We start from the raw sequence: 17,148 nt of genomic DNA, 5'->3' as shown, positions 1-17,148 counted from the left end.
ATTTATTAATACATAAGGAAATAAAAATGAACTTTTGAACGGAGCATGCTAGAAACTCCATCGACATTTCTACAGTTAGAGCTTAAAATTCTACCTCAGAAAATATATGCATATGAACTGCAAAGAAATTCTGATAGCTTAAATAATTATTATAAAACTTATATGTCAAAATACGATGTAACCAGTATAGCCGATTCTATACTGACCGCACCGCCACCCCCACTCCAACTCGGAAGAGTCCCACCATCTACAAGCCCCACTACGCCCAGCGACGCGCGCATCCAGCCCAGTCTATGCCCAGCGGCGCGCGCATCCAGCCCGGAGAAGGGAACCAATAGCGACCGCGTCGCCCACGCCTGAGGCGCGCGCATCTTCCGAGGCGCGCGCATCCAGCACGTCAGAAGGGGCCAATCACAATTCGACGTCATCTTCCGAGGCGCATGCATCCAGCACGTCAGAGGGAGCCAATCACTAATCGACATCGAAGCACGTCTTCCAAGGCGCGCGGATCCAGAGCAAAGGAGGGAACCAATCACAATTCAACTCCCTCCACATCGAAGCGCATCCTCCACCATTAAGCCCCAGACGCAAAGTAGGGACCGACGACTATATAAACCCATGCAGAGCGGTCCTCCTCGTATTTGACCCTACGCTCTCGAGAAGACAGTACCTTACATCTACGGAGCCAGACACATAATCCAGAGAGCTTGTCAAATATTGTATACCAGTCTTCATTTAATAAAGTGTTTAAAAATATACTGAGGGATAATCTTCTGCCAGTCATTCATCACCGGCTCCCTGAATCTTCTCCAGAGACATCGCCGAGGCTGATAGTCTTCCACGGAGACCAGTCGTTCTCTACGCATTTTGACAGCTGTACTCCTGACTTCTTGGACTGCAACCCTCTTCCTGAGCCATCACCGAGGTAGACGGCATCCAGTGGAAGGAAGTAGTTTCCACTCATCAACGTACAGCAGATTTTGGCAAGTACACAGCCGAATGTCATTTATCTAACTTCTTTATTCAATTTCACTCAAATCTACTACTTATACTAATCTGAATAATTGCATGATAGTTTTAATTATTCGGGAATCTATACCTTCAACGATCCATATCCCAGCATCCATACATTCAATAAATTTAAATCTTATCTCGAACTTGAAAGACTTTTCTATGGGACTTGTCTCCTTGATATGATAACTCGATGTACAGTGAGCAGATTCGGCAGGACGAAACTGCTTCCGGCACAGTGAAAAGGCAATTATCTTGAGGGATTTATCCTGATGATAGAGGTTTCCTTTTGACTCGGAGCTGGAGACGCTTAAAAAAACAGGCAAAGGTAATTATCCTGAGGGATTTATCCTGATGAGGGAAATTGCACTTTGACAAAAAGGAATAGAAGCCTCCTGTCACCGATGTTTGATTGCTAGGCAAAATACAGCAGAAAGCAGGGCGAAACTGCTCTTCGGCCCGGTTAAATGGAAATTATCCTGAGGGAAGTTTCCTTTTGATTTTGGAGCTGGTTGACGTGAATAACGTCATGTTGAATCTAGCCTTGAATTCAAGACACGTGACACATCCCAGAGATTCGCGTAAATTAAGAGCTTAGATACAGTCACAAGGTCGAAAAAAAGCAGTTTTTTGATAATTTTTTTTTAAGTTCTGAATGGATGTATTTATTTAAAAGTTTTCCTACATAAAAGAGCAATATTTACAGAATATTTAAGAATTTTTTCTTAAAAAAATATGGATAATTAATCCACTGGTAGTAGATTTTCGTAGACGCTTCAAAAAAAAGATGACTTGCGGTGCGTAAGATAACTCGTCACAGGATTATCTAAAATAAAAAAAACAAAGAGATTCTGTTAGTAGATTAATATATCTCTCACTTGAACGAATTTATTTCAAAAATTATTGAAATTTCAATTTTTGGGACTGCTTTGAACCAAAAATGACGATTTTCACCCAAAAAAATCGGCCTACTATTGCTTGTAAAATAGGTTAAAAATAAATAATATAAAAAAACCATCGTTCAAGTGCGAGTTTTATTCATACTAAAGATGTGTGTAAAATTTTATCAAGATCGGTGCAGTAGTTTTTGAGTTACTTTACGCACGGGCTTCAAAAATGCAGTTTTGAGATAAACGCGTTGAAAGTTTTCGGTGTTGATAAAAGTATGATAATTATTTTTTTTTTAACTTACATAGAATTATCGATCCCAGGGCTATACTGGGTATCCTCAGCAGCAGTTTGAGCGTCCAAAGATTTTTTTTTCTGTTGCCTAAGAGAAGTTCTTCCCTTCTTGGTGCTCTGCAACGCCTGGCGCTCGGCCTCTCGTACTCGAGCATCGTCCTCTTTCCGGGCATATTCGTGTGCAGAATGACCGACCTTGATTCCCATGGAATGTAAAATAGCTAAATGAGCACTGGTACCTTCATTGAATTGTGTTGTGCCCGCGCCGTGGGGGACGGAACTTCAGGGTTATTCGCCCAAAGGATTAGGACCCAGGCAACAAATGTAGACACTCCGTACTTGATAGTAAAGGAATATATTTCGGTCGTTCTTCTTACACTGGCCTTACACTACTCTTGTGTTTGTCTTATACGCTAGGGTTAAGCGTAGCGAGCCTACTTTAGTCATTGCGGCGGCTTATATTGTTGATGACTTCAGATTTCTTTCTGCCACCCCGTCGTGATGATCGGTTTATATATCGTTGGGTACAGGAAGGATGAGGTGTCCCTGGGCCGGAGCGCGGTTCGTGCTCCGTTTTGTTATGCTTATTCAGATTTGGCCGTGACTTGCTTTTCTTTTCGTCACGTTTTATTTTTATTTCTTAATATCTTAATATCTTATTTCCTAATCTCTTTCTTTTAGTTTAATTAAATTATTATTTCGTCGGGTTACGACATCCTTCCCTACTTGGGGAAAGAAAATTTACTGGCGGTAAATTTTCTTTACCTGTTTTCAATTATATCTATTTTGTTTAGTATAATATTGCTGTGTTGTTTGTCGGTGAGTCTGGTTGGTAGGGTCTGTCGTAGATATGTTCTCTTGATACTCGCGGTATGCTTATTGGGTTTAATATTGCGTTGACTGGTGCTTTCTTTTTCGCTTGGTTCTTTTTTATCGCATAAGTTATCGCTACAAGGCTGACTATTATTACCGTCCCTGTGATACTTAAGATCGCCGGGTATAGTATATGTTCTCGAATCTGTAGGTTGTCTTCGTTTATTTGTTCGTCTATGTCGGTCAATGTTTTGCTGAGTTCCATTAATTCTGATGGGTTTTTTATTATTTTTCGTAACTTAATTGTCTCGATTCTATTTAGTAGTCTGTCTGTTTGTTTTTTGGGCGTTAGTGTTAAATTATAATCTGGTATGTGTGTTTTGATGTACGTTACTAGTGTAGATTTTTTCGTTCTTATTATTACGTCGGGTGTTACGATTTTACATTTCCCTCTAATCGTTAACTGTCCCGTTCTATCAATCTCGACTTTCCGTGTCGTCTCGTTCTCGCACGTTATCTCTACCTGCTGTTTCGCTCGCGTGGAATATATCCATGTGTTCGCGTTACTTAACGTTGTCCATATCGTTGTGTTCGTGTGTACGTATTTTATGTTACAGTTGTCTGTGTGTTTTTCTAGTTATACATATGTCTGTATTTCACACAACGCTTGGTCATCTACATGATGTATCGGATAGTTTTGTTCGCATACATATTCGTTGTTATTTCGCATACATTTTTCTAATTCGTTTTCCGTGGTTGTAAAATATGTTCGGCTGTCCATGTCTACCGCTATTATGGGTTGGTTTACCTCTATACATATAAAGGTGTTGTTTTGTTTGTGGGTGGGTAGGTGTTGCCTTTATTATATCATATGTGGGGTACATAATTAGTGGGAGTTTTATTACCGTAATTATGCCTTCGTTATCGTAGTATGCGCTAATCGCTATAAATTTTTCGATTGTTCCCCAATTTTCCTGTGTTATTTGAAAGGGGAAGTGCGTTCCTTGTGGTACTTGTGTCGCGATTTCCTTAAGGTTATCAATAATTGTTTCAATCGGTATTAATCTTATGTTTATTATTCCACTTTTTGTGCTGGTTAGATGGTCAATAATGTCTGTAGTATCGATTATTAGATCTCTAATGATTGCATTTAATACGATGAAGTGTTCGTCCATCTCTTCTCTATCTCCAAAACTTGCTGTCGTTCGTAGCCAACTTTGTCTCATTTTTTCCGTTATATTTAGAAATCTTTCTTCGTTTTCTTGTATAATTTTTTCTGATTCGTCCACATGTGCGATAGTTGCGTTTAATCTATATAATAAATCTAAATAATAAACTCTTACTTGATTTTTTAATGCGTGCTGCAGCGTTTGTTGTTTTCCCTTTATTAATTGTAATTGTTCAGTGATGATCTTTTCATCGTCGGCGTCCATTGTGCCGAATAGCGTTTGCTATTGTTCCGAGGCCGTTTATTAGCCCTCTTCGTGTTTTCTTCGTTAATTGGTAAGTTTTCCTTAATCGTGTCAATAAGGTTTCTGCTTTTTTATATTCCTTCTCTGTTACTTGTAGTAATATGCTGGATGTTTCTTTCATTTTTTGTTCTAATGGCTTGTCGTAGCATAATGCTCTTGTTTGTGCCATATATCCCGTTACTTGTTCTTGTCGGTGGTCCATTGCTGTGATGTCTGCTCTGATCACCATTTTCCATGTGGACTCGACTTGATTAATTTTTCCTATTTTTTAAAAATATATGCCTGGTTCGTGCCGGAATTTTTTTTATTTGCCAGGTCTTATAGGTGTCAGGTTCTTCTGTCCTGCCTCCGCTCAGGGCAGTGAGACTCCTGCAATATATGGGTATCATATTACGTCGTTGCGTTTTCCTAAAGAGTTTTATGCTCTCGCTGTCTTTTATCTAATTCTTTCTTAGGTTTGTTAACGTTTTCCTCCCCCTCTCTCTCTCTCTCCTTTTTTCCTTTTTGTGTGTTTAATGTTCGATAAAGGCTTTTAATCGGTTCACGTGTACGCGTATTGTTCTTCTTCCCATTTTGATCGTGTAGTTCACGTCGGAATTTTTCCCGGTGATTACGTAAGGCCCTATCCATAGGGAATCTAGTTTTTTCGATCGTCCTCGGCGAACTGTTTCGTCGTGTAATAGGACTTTTTCTCCTACTTCGAATTTCGTTTCACGTGTCTTCCTGTCATAGTTTCCTTTAGCCTTCATCTTTTCGTTGCGTATATGCTCTTTCGCAACTTGTTGCGTCGCGCGCAATTTTTCTTTGAGTTCGTTCGCGTAATCTTCGTACGTATATGTGGGTCTTGGAGGTTGTGATAGCGTTGTCGGTAGAATCGCAGTATGCCCGTAAATCAGTTCGAATGGGGTGAATCCTGTTGCTGTGTGTGGGGTTGTATTATATGTAAACATTGCGTATGGAATCCACTCGTCCCAGTCGGTCTGATCTGCATTTATATAATGTCGTAGGTATTCAGCTAGTGTCCGGTGTGATCGTTCCAGTGCTCCGTTGCTTTCCGGATGATACGCTGTCGTCTGTATTTTCTAGATTTTCAATAGTTTGCAAGTATTCTTGAATATCTCGCTTAGGAAATTTGTTCCTTGGTCGGTTAGAATTTTTTCTGGTATACCGTGCTCGAATATGATTTTAGTTGTGAATTCCCTCGCGATTGTCGCGGCTTCTTGGTTCGCTATCGGTATCGCCTTGCTAAATTTCGTCAGATTGTCTTGGAAGGTTAATATATATTTGTTTCCCTTATTTGTAATTGTTAATGGTCCTACTATATCTAATGCGCATTTCTCAAATGGTTTGTCGGCGGTATCTGTTAATATTAATGGCGCTTTGTTTTTTCTTGACAGTTTATTTTTCTGACAGAGTTCGCATTTCGTTATATAGTTTTCGACGTCCTTCGTCAGCCTTTTCCAATCGTGGGTCCTTCGAATCCGGTTTATCGTGCGTTCAATTCCCTGATGTCCTCCTAAGGGTGCGTCGTGATATTCATATAGTATTCTTTGCTTTTCGTCCTCTGTATATTCTTTCTTTGTCGTAACGTCGTCTGTCTCTTTCTCTTCGACCGCGTTGATGTCCGCCACATGCCGACTTAACGCGTCAGCATTTCTGTTTGCTGTCCCGGGCTTGTGTATTATTACATAATCGTATTCTTCTAGTTTAAGCCTCCATCTGATTAATCGGGATCCGGGGTCGGTGACATTGAATAGCCATACAAGCGATTTGTGATCCGTGACAATGGTGAACTTTGTTCCATATAAATACGGTCGGAAATGCTTAACGGCCCATACTATAGCGAGTAATTCTTTCTCGGTCGTGTTATAGTTTAATTCGGCCTTTGACAGTACACGGCTTGCATATGCTATTGGCCGGTCTTGCCCTATCTGGCCTTGTGATAATATGGCTCCGATTGCGTAGTCGGAGGCATCCGTTGTTACTATAAATTCTTCCGTAAACTCTGGATACTTTAATACCGGCGCTGTCGTCAGCTTTTCTTTTAATGTCTCGAAAGCGTTTTGTTGTTCTTGCGTCCACTCGAAATTTTTTCCTTTCTTCGTTAGTTTCGTGAGCGGTTTCGCTATCTTGGAAAATCCTTCGATAAATTTTCGATAATATCCGGCTAGTCCTATAAATGCTTGTATGTCCTTAACCTTCTTTGGTATAGGAAAATGTTTTACAGCTTCTAATTTAGCTGGATCCGGTGATATTCCGTTTTCCGTTATTTTATGTCCAAGGTACGTAACTTCTTTCCTCAGAAATTCGCATTTGTCAGGTTGCAATTTTAGTCGATTTTCCCGCAATCTTCTCAATACTTCTCTCAATCTTTTGTTATGTTTAGGCTGACTCCAAAAATTACGATATCATCTAAATATACTAGACATTTTATTCCTTGTAGTCCGCTTAGCACCGCGTTCATTAAACGTTGGAATGTGGCGGGCGCGTTTTTTAATCCAAACGGCATTCTATTAAATTCGTAATGCCCGTATGGCGTGGAAAACGCTGTCTTGCATTTGTCGCTCTCTTCCATTTCAATTTGATGGTACCCTGATGCCAAATCGAGGGTTGTGAAGTATTTTGCATTTCCTAGTTGGTCTAGTATGTCGGTGATATTCGGTAGAGGGAATGAATCGCCTACCGTTAGGTCGTTCAATTTTCGAAAGTCTACTACCACTCTCAATTTTTGTTTTCCAGACGCATCTGGTTTTTTCGGGACAACCAATAAGGGTGCGTTCCATTGGCTTACGCTTTTTCGAATTATTCCATTTCTTAGCATCTCTTGCACTTGTTTATTCACTTCGGTTTTTTGTTTCTCTGGTAGCCGGTACGGTCGTATGTTGACCGCTGCGCTATCCGCTTGCGTTGCAATTCGATGTGTCACTGTATTTGTGCATGTGAGCGACTCTCCCTCTGTGTGGAATACGTCGCTATATTCTTCGCAGATTTCCTTTACTGACCTTTCCTCTTCTTTGTTTAGATGTCCAGTGCGGAGATCCTGCAATATTTTCTCAGCGCGCCGGGGGATTTTCCCCTCCGCTTTTGTGCAAGTTTTATTTACTTCTGCTGTTTCTTCGGTTTTAATTTCCTCTAGTGATATTTGAGGCATTAGTATTTCGACCTCGTTTTCATTCGTGTTTATTACGCTCGCGGGGCATAAAAAATTTTCGGGCTCTACTAGGCAGTTCCCTATAAATACTCCTGGTATTATTTCTTCTGCTCTGGTTATCCCCATCATGTTGATTGTAGTTGCTACTTGCATTATCGTCTCGCTCCGTGGTTGTAACGTGATCTTCCGATAAGGATATAGTCTTAGTATATTCCGTCCGATTCTTAGCTGTTTTGTGGCGTAATTACATATCGCCTTTTGTTCCTTAAGGAAGTCTATTCCCAATATTCCTTCATATTCCGAAGGGAAATCGTCTTTCACGACATACAGTCTGTGTTTTATTTTCCCATCTCGTAGGTTTATGGTGGCGTTTATCCGCCCAATTGGGTGGATCTTGTGTCCGGTCACACCTGTGAGGACTATTTTATCCTCGGTTATCATTGTCTCTCCTTTTAACTTTCCTACTTTAATAAGTGAAATGGCCGCTCCTGTATCGCATAATAGGTTTATTTTTCCTCCTTTTGCCTCCTGCATGGGTAATGCAACTAAATCCAGGCCTGTGTGTGTGTGAGGTGTTCGTCTTATGTGCGATACGTGATACTCGCTGGCGGGCCTCTGTTTTTCCTCTTTCTTGTTTTCTTCGTCACTCTCTTGAGCGTAGTAGGTCTTCCTTTTCTTTCTGTCGTGATTATATCGATTTTTGTTGTCTCGCGCCGTTTGATTCGGCTTTTGGCGGTTAGGTCGATCTCTGTTAGGTCGTCCGTGTAGCAGCCAACATTCTTCGCGATTGTGACCAGTTTTCTTGCAATGGTTGCAGTATTTGTCAACGGTATTTACGCGCGAGTGTCGCTCTGGTTTCGGTAATGAAAACCGTGTAGCGTAACGGCTCGTACGGCATTCTCGCCCATGATGCCCTAATTTTCCGCATTTTTGGCATTGTATGACATTTCTAGTGTCACGGTAATATGTCGGCGTCGCAGCGCTCTTTGGTCGTGTGCTGACTATCGCCGGTCCCTTGATCTTCTCTTCTGCGCTCGCAGCCGATATTGCTTCTTGCTGTGTCGTATAACCTCGGGATCGCACTACTGTTTTTATATCATCGTTTAATCCGATTTGGAAATTCTCTAAGGCTTGTTGTTGGATAATATTGAGTATTACGCGTTTTTGATCGGTCGTATACTGTTGTCCGTCTAGCATTGATTCGTATAGTTCCATCGCTAACTTGTCTGTTCGAAGTCCGTATGTTCTCGCGTTTTCGCCGGTTTTCTGTTTTAACGTATTGAAATCTATTTGTAGATGTGTCGTATTCCTTTTACTAGCGTAACAGGCTTCTAATTCTTGTTTCAATTGTGCAAAATTTTGAATCTTTCGCGTTTGAAAATCTAGCATCGCTCTGCCTTTTAGTTTCGTGCATAATACTGCGCCTAATAATGTGACTTCATCTAACAGGTTAATATTTTCAACCGCGTACGTTGTTGCACTCACGAATTCCTGTAGTTTGTTTGCTGATCCGTCGAATTCTGGTATTAAACCGCGTGCTTCTTTCAACGATAGATGTCCGCGTCCCCGATGATGTCGTACATCGTCGAACGAAAGGTCGTATGTTGGTTCGCGTCTAACTTCTAATGGCGTGAGGCGTCCAGTACTCTGTCTTCCTTGCCTCTCTCTGACATCATTTATTTCGACGTGCAGGTTTCTAATCTCCTGCATCATTGCTTGCATCATATCTCTGAATTCGTCGGGTGGATTATTTATTTCTTGTTGCGATCGAGCATTCGTGATATTGTTATCCAATTCTTCTCATAACCGATTGATTTCTCTATTTACTTCTACGGAAGTGATGTCTCGCGATGTACCCTGTGGTGCGTGTGTCATGTCTCCACGTTCGCGATATATTATTTCGGGATTGAAAATACTCGAATCGTATGATGTTAATGAAAATTCGCGCCTATGTGTTATTCTACTGGGCGAGCTAACCGCTGACTCCGCGTCGTCGGTGTTCGCGATTAAACTCGGATCTATTTCGCCAAATGAATATTCGCGTTCAATTATTACGTTCGCTCCGTATTCGTTTTCGGACGAGCTGTCGCTTGAGTAGTATGCTTCTAAATTTTTACGCACATTACTACTGATATCTTGAAGCGCGGTCTCTGCTATTCTTTGCGAGCTTAATAGACTACGTGTTATCGCTCTTTCCGCAGAATCGCTATGTAGCCACGATGCGTTCGTTCTATTGTTTGATCGTTTGTTTTGTCCTTCCGACATCCACGCGTTATAATAATTGCTTCGTTCGACTTACATTAGTGCGATGAGCAGCATTCTCCTTTGGTCGCAGTTCTCGCGTTGTCCTCCGCGGTTGAGGTAGGTCGTCTCCTCCTTGGGTTGCAGTCCGATCGTTACCTCGTTAAATCGGGTGTCCGGGAAGTTCCTAGTTGACTTCTCTGCTTTTCGTTGTAGTAGCGGGTGTGTGCAGTCACGACGTTTTTTATTTCCTTTGTCTCACTTGATGCAGGCGAATCCCACCGCTGCCACCAATTTATGTTGTGCCCGCGCCGTGGGGGACGGGACTTCAGGGTTATTCGCCCAAAGGATTAGGACCCAGGCAACAAATGTAGACACTCCGTACTTGATAGTAAAGGAATATATTTCGGTCGTTCTTCTTACACTGGCCTTACACTACTCTTGTGTTTGTCTTATACGCTAGGGTTAAGCGTAGCGAGCCTACTTTAGTCAATGCGGCGGCTTATATTGTTGATGACTTCAGATTTCTTTCTGCCACCCCGTCGTGGTGATCGGTTTATATATCGTTGGGTACAGGAAGGATGAGGTGTCCCTGGGCCGGAGCGCGGTTCGTGCTCCGTTTTGTTATGCTTATTCAGCTTTGGCCGTGACTTGCTTTTCTTTTCGTCACGTTTTATTTTTATTTCTTAATATTTTAATATCTTATTTCCTAATCTCTTTCTTTTAGTTTAATTAAATTATTATTTCGTCGGGTTACGACAATTGGCATGCAGAAATATTTGCAGCCATTTCGACCACCGATAAGCCAGCTGGAAGATGTTTTGGAGTGATTTTCCAAATAATTTAATTGAAGCTTTCATTGCTGTTCTGAGTGAATCCACCAACACATCGCTCTAATAAAACATCTTTACTCAAATCTTCGTACACAGGTTTCATGGTTTGTAAAACATAGTTTGGTAGAGCTTGATAGTCGTGTTTGAAAGATGTCAAAGTACCGGCTGCAGAAGCTCGCTGCCAAGCACACCAGGACTCCGCGCCGATCGGGCATTTCTTGTGCTGAGGATTTTCGTCGGTGGAGCTGTAGTGATAATAGGTGGCCCATATTGCATCCCTCATTTTGTCGACTGAATCAGAGTTTCTTCTTATTGCCAACCCATAATATACTGTCAGTTTATCAATCATTTTACCTGTTAGTTTATTTTTTCCAGAAAGAGTTTTTTTCTGGATTTTTTTTCCTTTGACTTCTTTTTCTTCTACAGTTTTTTTTACCAAATCTCGTAAACGGGTGCCCATCTTTTGCACATAGCCAACACATTCTTTTTTATTGATTACTACATGTTGACCATAAGGAGCAGCTTTGATTATACCACCGTAGGTCTTCGAGTCACCATCTCCGATAAAGTTTATATACCTTGCTCTATATTTTTCTATAGAGCGCTCGAACATTGCAATCATCGAATCCACCTCCATTTTACCGGAAGATCCTTTATGATTAGCAGTACATTCATTTTGACTCAAATGCTTTTGAAACCACTCTTCAAACTTTGCAGAATTTAAATTTTTTTCCCAAAACACATTTTTTGCAATAGCCACTTTTCACAAATAAATCTAGGACTTTTCCTGTATAGTATCCAATTAGCGACGTAACACCATATAACGAACTGAAACCTCGTTTTTTCCACGTACCATCTCCAGAAACATTTAAATCCGACGCGTTTTGCACATTAGTTTCTTTCGAAGTCATTTCTTTTTCTTCTCGAACAGCAAATGATAAATATTTTTCTGTTACAATATTCACACAAGAACGAATATTTTGAATAAACACATCGTATGTAGAGTGACCTTCAAAAAAATTTCCCATGTCCATCAGACCACAAAACTTTTTACATCCTGCAAATCCCTGGTTTAGTAATCGCATAACATAAATAAATCGACGGTTTATCTCATACGAGTGGCCGATAAACGGGCTTGAATTGATATATTGTGGCAAATTGCAGTGCTGTGTGACAATTATCACACAGCACTGCAATTTTAAAACCAAGGCCACGCGATTGACATTCTTGAAATGTAATATTTCTATTGCAGCCTTCTTTAGAACACTTAACTAAAGTAGATAGAGTCGTAAAAACAGTTATAAAATTTATAATACGATATCCGATTTCATAATTGTCCGGCATTATCATTTCATCGCACTTTTGGATTTTTTTCGCCGACGCGCTAAAAGAAGTCTCATCGGTCTCGGCCGTACTTGGATTAAAATATTGTTTTCTTTTCCTTGGTCTTGATTTATCAGCGTAATTATCTTTCCGATCTTGTCTTGTTACTTTTTGTTTGCCACTCATTTTGTTAAAATTAATAATTCTAATCACAAGCGTACAACCGCACCGTTCGGCGTTTCAGACTACACTGTTACTTTCTCTTTCCAAAAGGTATAAGTTTGTCGAAACGTTCCTGGAAAAATAAGTAAATCTTTAGAAATACTAACACAAATAAAGGCCTTTTCATACTATACATAGGTTTGCTCAAAAGGGATTAGGAGAGAGAGAGAATAAAGATAAACAAACAGCTGCCGCCGTATACCTGCACCGAGCGCTCTCGACGAGTCGGAGGGGCGAAGATATAGAAACCAGTCTCTTTGCGAGTTTTACTCCGATCGTTTTGAAACTTTCACATAATGTTTCTGAGATGTTGTACTTTCATATAAAAAAATTTCAAAAAAATGATTTTTTTCGACCTCATGACTGTACCTAAGCCCTTAAATACACTGGCTTAGATTTAATAATTTTCATTATTGTCTTGAATTTTAATACATTTTACTCATAACCATCAATTATTAGATGATCAATACTAAGCCAGACGTTTGACAGGTGGATACTTCACCAAGGTATCCAATCTCCTTATTCCTCTTTAATTTTCGATCTTCAGCAAATCAAATCAAGAATTAAAATCAAAATCGAAATCAAAACAACAAAACTAACCTAAAATCATATGAATGATAGCTTCTTCATTACCACAAGTCGATACATACTAGCAGTCGATAATTACTTACAGTCAATAACTTACCATCGGTCGGTAATACAGAAACCGACAATACCATCGGTCGGTAAATACAGAAATCTACAATACCATCGGTCGGTAATACAGAAACCTATAATACCGTCGGTCGATAATTTTCGCGAGTCGATTATTACCCCTGGTCGATGAAGACTCTGGGTCGATAATCTTTTATTAACATATTACTAACACGAATTATTCTTCTCCGACTATACTTTAGCCGCAATTTCAACCGTTTCTTTGGACTTTAACGATCCCCTCACTCGAAGGATCTTGGAATAACCTCACTTTAAACAATAAATAAATACCAACAACATTCATACAACTTGTAAAGGAAAGGAGAAAATAAAGAAAGAAATAAATAAAGAAATCTTGTATAAAAATATATATTTATTCTCATTCCTCTCTGAATCCTCTCTACGAAGCACAACAGACCTTCAATCTCTCGGAGTCCCAGGGTATAGCCGGCCCAGCAGGTTGCCCTAAAACAAATTGAGAGATTAATTGCGTCCAACTGAAAAAGTAAGACTTCCAGACCAGTCCTGAGGAACTGGGGACGAAACAAGATTCAGGATCCGGCCTAAATCTTATCAAACAAAAATATCTAAGGCCACACGTCGAACTTGATAAAAGCAATCCCTTATGTTTACAAGGAATAGCCTCCGAGACTATCGTTACATTGGGAGCTGTTTCCATATCTGTACTCGGAAAATTATCCGAATTCTACGTCATATCTGACTCAATAGGATTCTCACAAGATGGAATTTTAGGCCATAAGTTCCTGAAGGAACGGGCTGTCATAGTAAACTACAAGGACAATTTTATACAGTACGAGGATACGAAGATTCCCTTTTTGAAGTCCAACACAATACGTCTCAAAGGAAGGACCGTAACTCCCTGTTCTTTTTATATCGCTAACCCAGAAAGGCAAATCGGATACGTACGTTGCCACACTCCTGCCGAAGGCATATACTTCGGAGAGGCCATCGTTGTTAACAATAACGGAAAAGCTTATATGCCCGTATTTAATACTTACGAGGAAGAATTAATCTTTAACATTCCGACTGTTGAATTACAAGAATACGATACTTGTGAGACAAGTAATGATCCCACCGGAACCCGAGGGTTTCCCAGAGGATTAATTCGAATTATTAATTCAAATAATCTCACGGGATTAGACGAACCCCGAGGGGAACTCATTAAAACCATAGATAATCCCATTTACTACAATCAGGCATCGCCAGAACTAACAGAGAGAACTGCTGATGTTATACAGCTTCTTTGTTCAGAACATCTGAACTCCGAGGAGTCAGAAAATGTTCGATTACTAGTCTTCAAGCACTCTGATAGATTTCACCTGCCCGGTGAACATCTTCAAGCGACGAATGCCGCTCAACATTTTATTCCTACTGTTAACGAAGTACCTGTCCACACGAAACAGTATAGATTTCCTCCTGTGCATAAGGAAGAAATTAATAGACAAGTAAACGAATTACTGTCTTCAGATATAATCGAACCTTCTACTTCCCCTTATAACTCCATTATGGATAGTTCCGAAAAAGTCAGATTCCCTAGGGAATAAAAGATAGCGAATGGTTATTGATTATCGAAACCTCAATGAAAAAACGATAGGAGATGCTTACCCTCTTCCGAATATAACTGATATATTAGATCAGCTCGGATCTGCTAAATATTTCTCCATACTGGACTTAGCTTCCGGTTTCCACCAAATACCTATGGCATCAAAGGACGCTCATAAAACTGCTTTCTCTACGCCTTACAGACATTATCAGTTCAAAAGAATGCCATTCGGATTAAAAAATGCTCCTGCAACATTTCAAAGATTAATGGATAATGTTCTTTCCGGACTACATGGAAACGAATTATTTGTTTACATGGATGATATTGTCATATATGTTTGATCTTTGAAAAAACATGAAATCAAATTTGAAAAATTAATGCAAAGACTGAGAGCCGCAAATTTAAAACTGCAACCCGATAAATGTGAATTTTTGCGACGCGAAGTTATGTACCTAGGACATATAATCGGATCCGACGGAGTCAAGCCTGACCCCGCTAAGGTAAAGGCTATAATGGAATCTTCCTAAACCCAAGAATCCAAAGAATATCAAGCAATTCCTAGGATTAGCCGGATATTACCGAAGATTTAATCCAAACTTCTCCAAGGTCGCAAAACCATTGACTGATCTTTTAAAAAAGGATAAAAAATTCGACTGGCAAGAAAAACAAACAGAAGCCTTTAACATTCTGAGAAATTCACTATGCTCCGAGCCTATTTTACAATACCCCGATTTCGCTAAACCTTTTATATTGACCATCGACGCGTCTGGATATGCAGTCGGAGGAGTGCTTAGTCAAGGAATAGTAGGAAAAGATCTGCCTGTAGCCTACACATCTCGTATTCTAAACTCAGCAGAACAAAATTATTCTACAATAAAAAAAGAATGCTTAGCTATCGTCTATTGTGTAAATCACTTCAAGCCATATTTATACGGAAGAACGTTCATTATTGTAACTGACCATAAGCCATTAGTATGGTTGCATTCTATCAAAGACCCTTCATCAAGACTATGGAAAAGGAGAACTAAAATATCAAAGTATTAATATGAAATACATTATAAAAAGGGAACCTTGAACCATAATGCCGATGCTTTATCCAGAAATCCACCCGTCAACGTAGCTATTCCGTTGTTCGTCATCGACAAAGAAGGATACTCGTCTGATGAATCCATATTCTCGTACAGGCCTCAAGGTCCTCGGAAAAACTCTGAAAGCAAAAATAAAAAATCGAGTCAGGAAAATACAAGAAATAACCAAGGACGTGCAGGAACCTCAACTGCCACAGAACACCAAGAATTAGAAAATTATTCCGCCGAACATGAAGACAATGATAATGGAGTTATTATTGAGAAAGTCTCAGACTCCGAAGAAGACTCTGATTATACGAAGATATTAGACTCTGATATCGTACCTTACCAATAATAACTCCCTAAACCTCCACTATGAAGTCGTGCTCAAATACGGGAAGTCAGAGACAATCTGCTGAAACAAAAAGACAACCATGTAATATTCGTCTATCTAAACGGAACACCTTATGATAGCGGAGCAAAGCTATATCAGGAAGCCGAATTACTTCCCAAACGACGGATTAACCTACGAAAGAGCCAGAGTATGCACCGTGAAGACCAACACACTGATCGCTCTTCCCATTAAACAAAACAACCGTACTCTCATTGAAGCGCAAACTTTAAAAAATTGTTTGCGTTCTCTCGTAGATGTAATTAACGAACTCGACCTTTCTTCGATAAGTCTTAGCAAGACCGAACGTTTCGACGATTTACCATGGTCATACATATCCAACCAAATTAAAAGATACTTGCAAGAACTACCGGTTAACATAACGATATGCCTGAACTTAATCCAAATACCTGAAGTCGAAAAGCGTCAATCTCTAATCCTAGAAAGTCACGCCTCAGCCCACGGTGGACATAAAAGCGTAACAAAGACCTATAATCGAATCAGAACACGTTATTGCTGGAAAACGATGGAGAAAGACATTCAGGATTTCATCAGAACCTGTCGAGAATGTCAATTAAAAAAATTAACATAAGTAAAGACCAAGCAACCCATGGTCATCACCGATACACCAGGCACCGCTTTCGACAAACTTTCCTTGGATATCATGGGACGCCTTCCTGTCACAAATAATAATAATAACCAATACATATTGACCATGCAAGATTTATTAACAAAATATTCCATCGCCGTACCGTTAAAGGAAGCGACATTTTTAACAATAGCCGACGCTCTCACCAAAGAATTTATTTGCATTTATGGCGCACCTCGTGCCATATTAACCGATCAAGAAACAAATTTCTTATCCGCCTTACTACGGCAATTGACGAAGAGATTCCGTATCCAACACTTCAAGACTACCGCCTATCACCCTCAATCCAACGGATCTCTGCAACGCTCACACCATGTCTTGATCGAATACCTGAAGACTCAAATAGATAAAGAGACAAATTGGGATGAATACATCAAACTCGCTATGTTTTCCTATAACACCAGTGTGCACGAAGGCACAAAGTATTCGCCTTACGAACTAATATTTGGTCGTATAGCACGTCTACCCTCCGCACACCCTATTATTGAAGAAAATATTGAACCTACTTATCACGACTACATCACTTCTCTCTTCAA

General features: G+C 40.1%; 1 pseudogene; it reads right to left on the bottom strand.

Moving 5' to 3' along the window:
• Positions 1–2,199: 2,199 nt before the first annotated feature.
• LOC145960286 (uncharacterized) lies at positions 2,200–11,788 on the bottom strand (annotated as a pseudogene).
• Positions 11,789–17,148: the final 5,360 nt, after the last annotated feature.

The sequence above is a fragment of the Camponotus vicinus genome, unplaced genomic scaffold (assembly GCF_025532165.1).
Source record: "Camponotus vicinus isolate PSW18456_S1 unplaced genomic scaffold, iyCamVici1.0 SCAF_10, whole genome shotgun sequence".
Lineage (NCBI taxonomy): Eukaryota > Metazoa > Arthropoda > Insecta > Hymenoptera > Formicidae > Camponotus > Camponotus vicinus.
The sequence above is the reverse complement of the archived record's forward strand: the minus strand, read 5'-3'. Positions and strand labels throughout refer to the sequence as shown.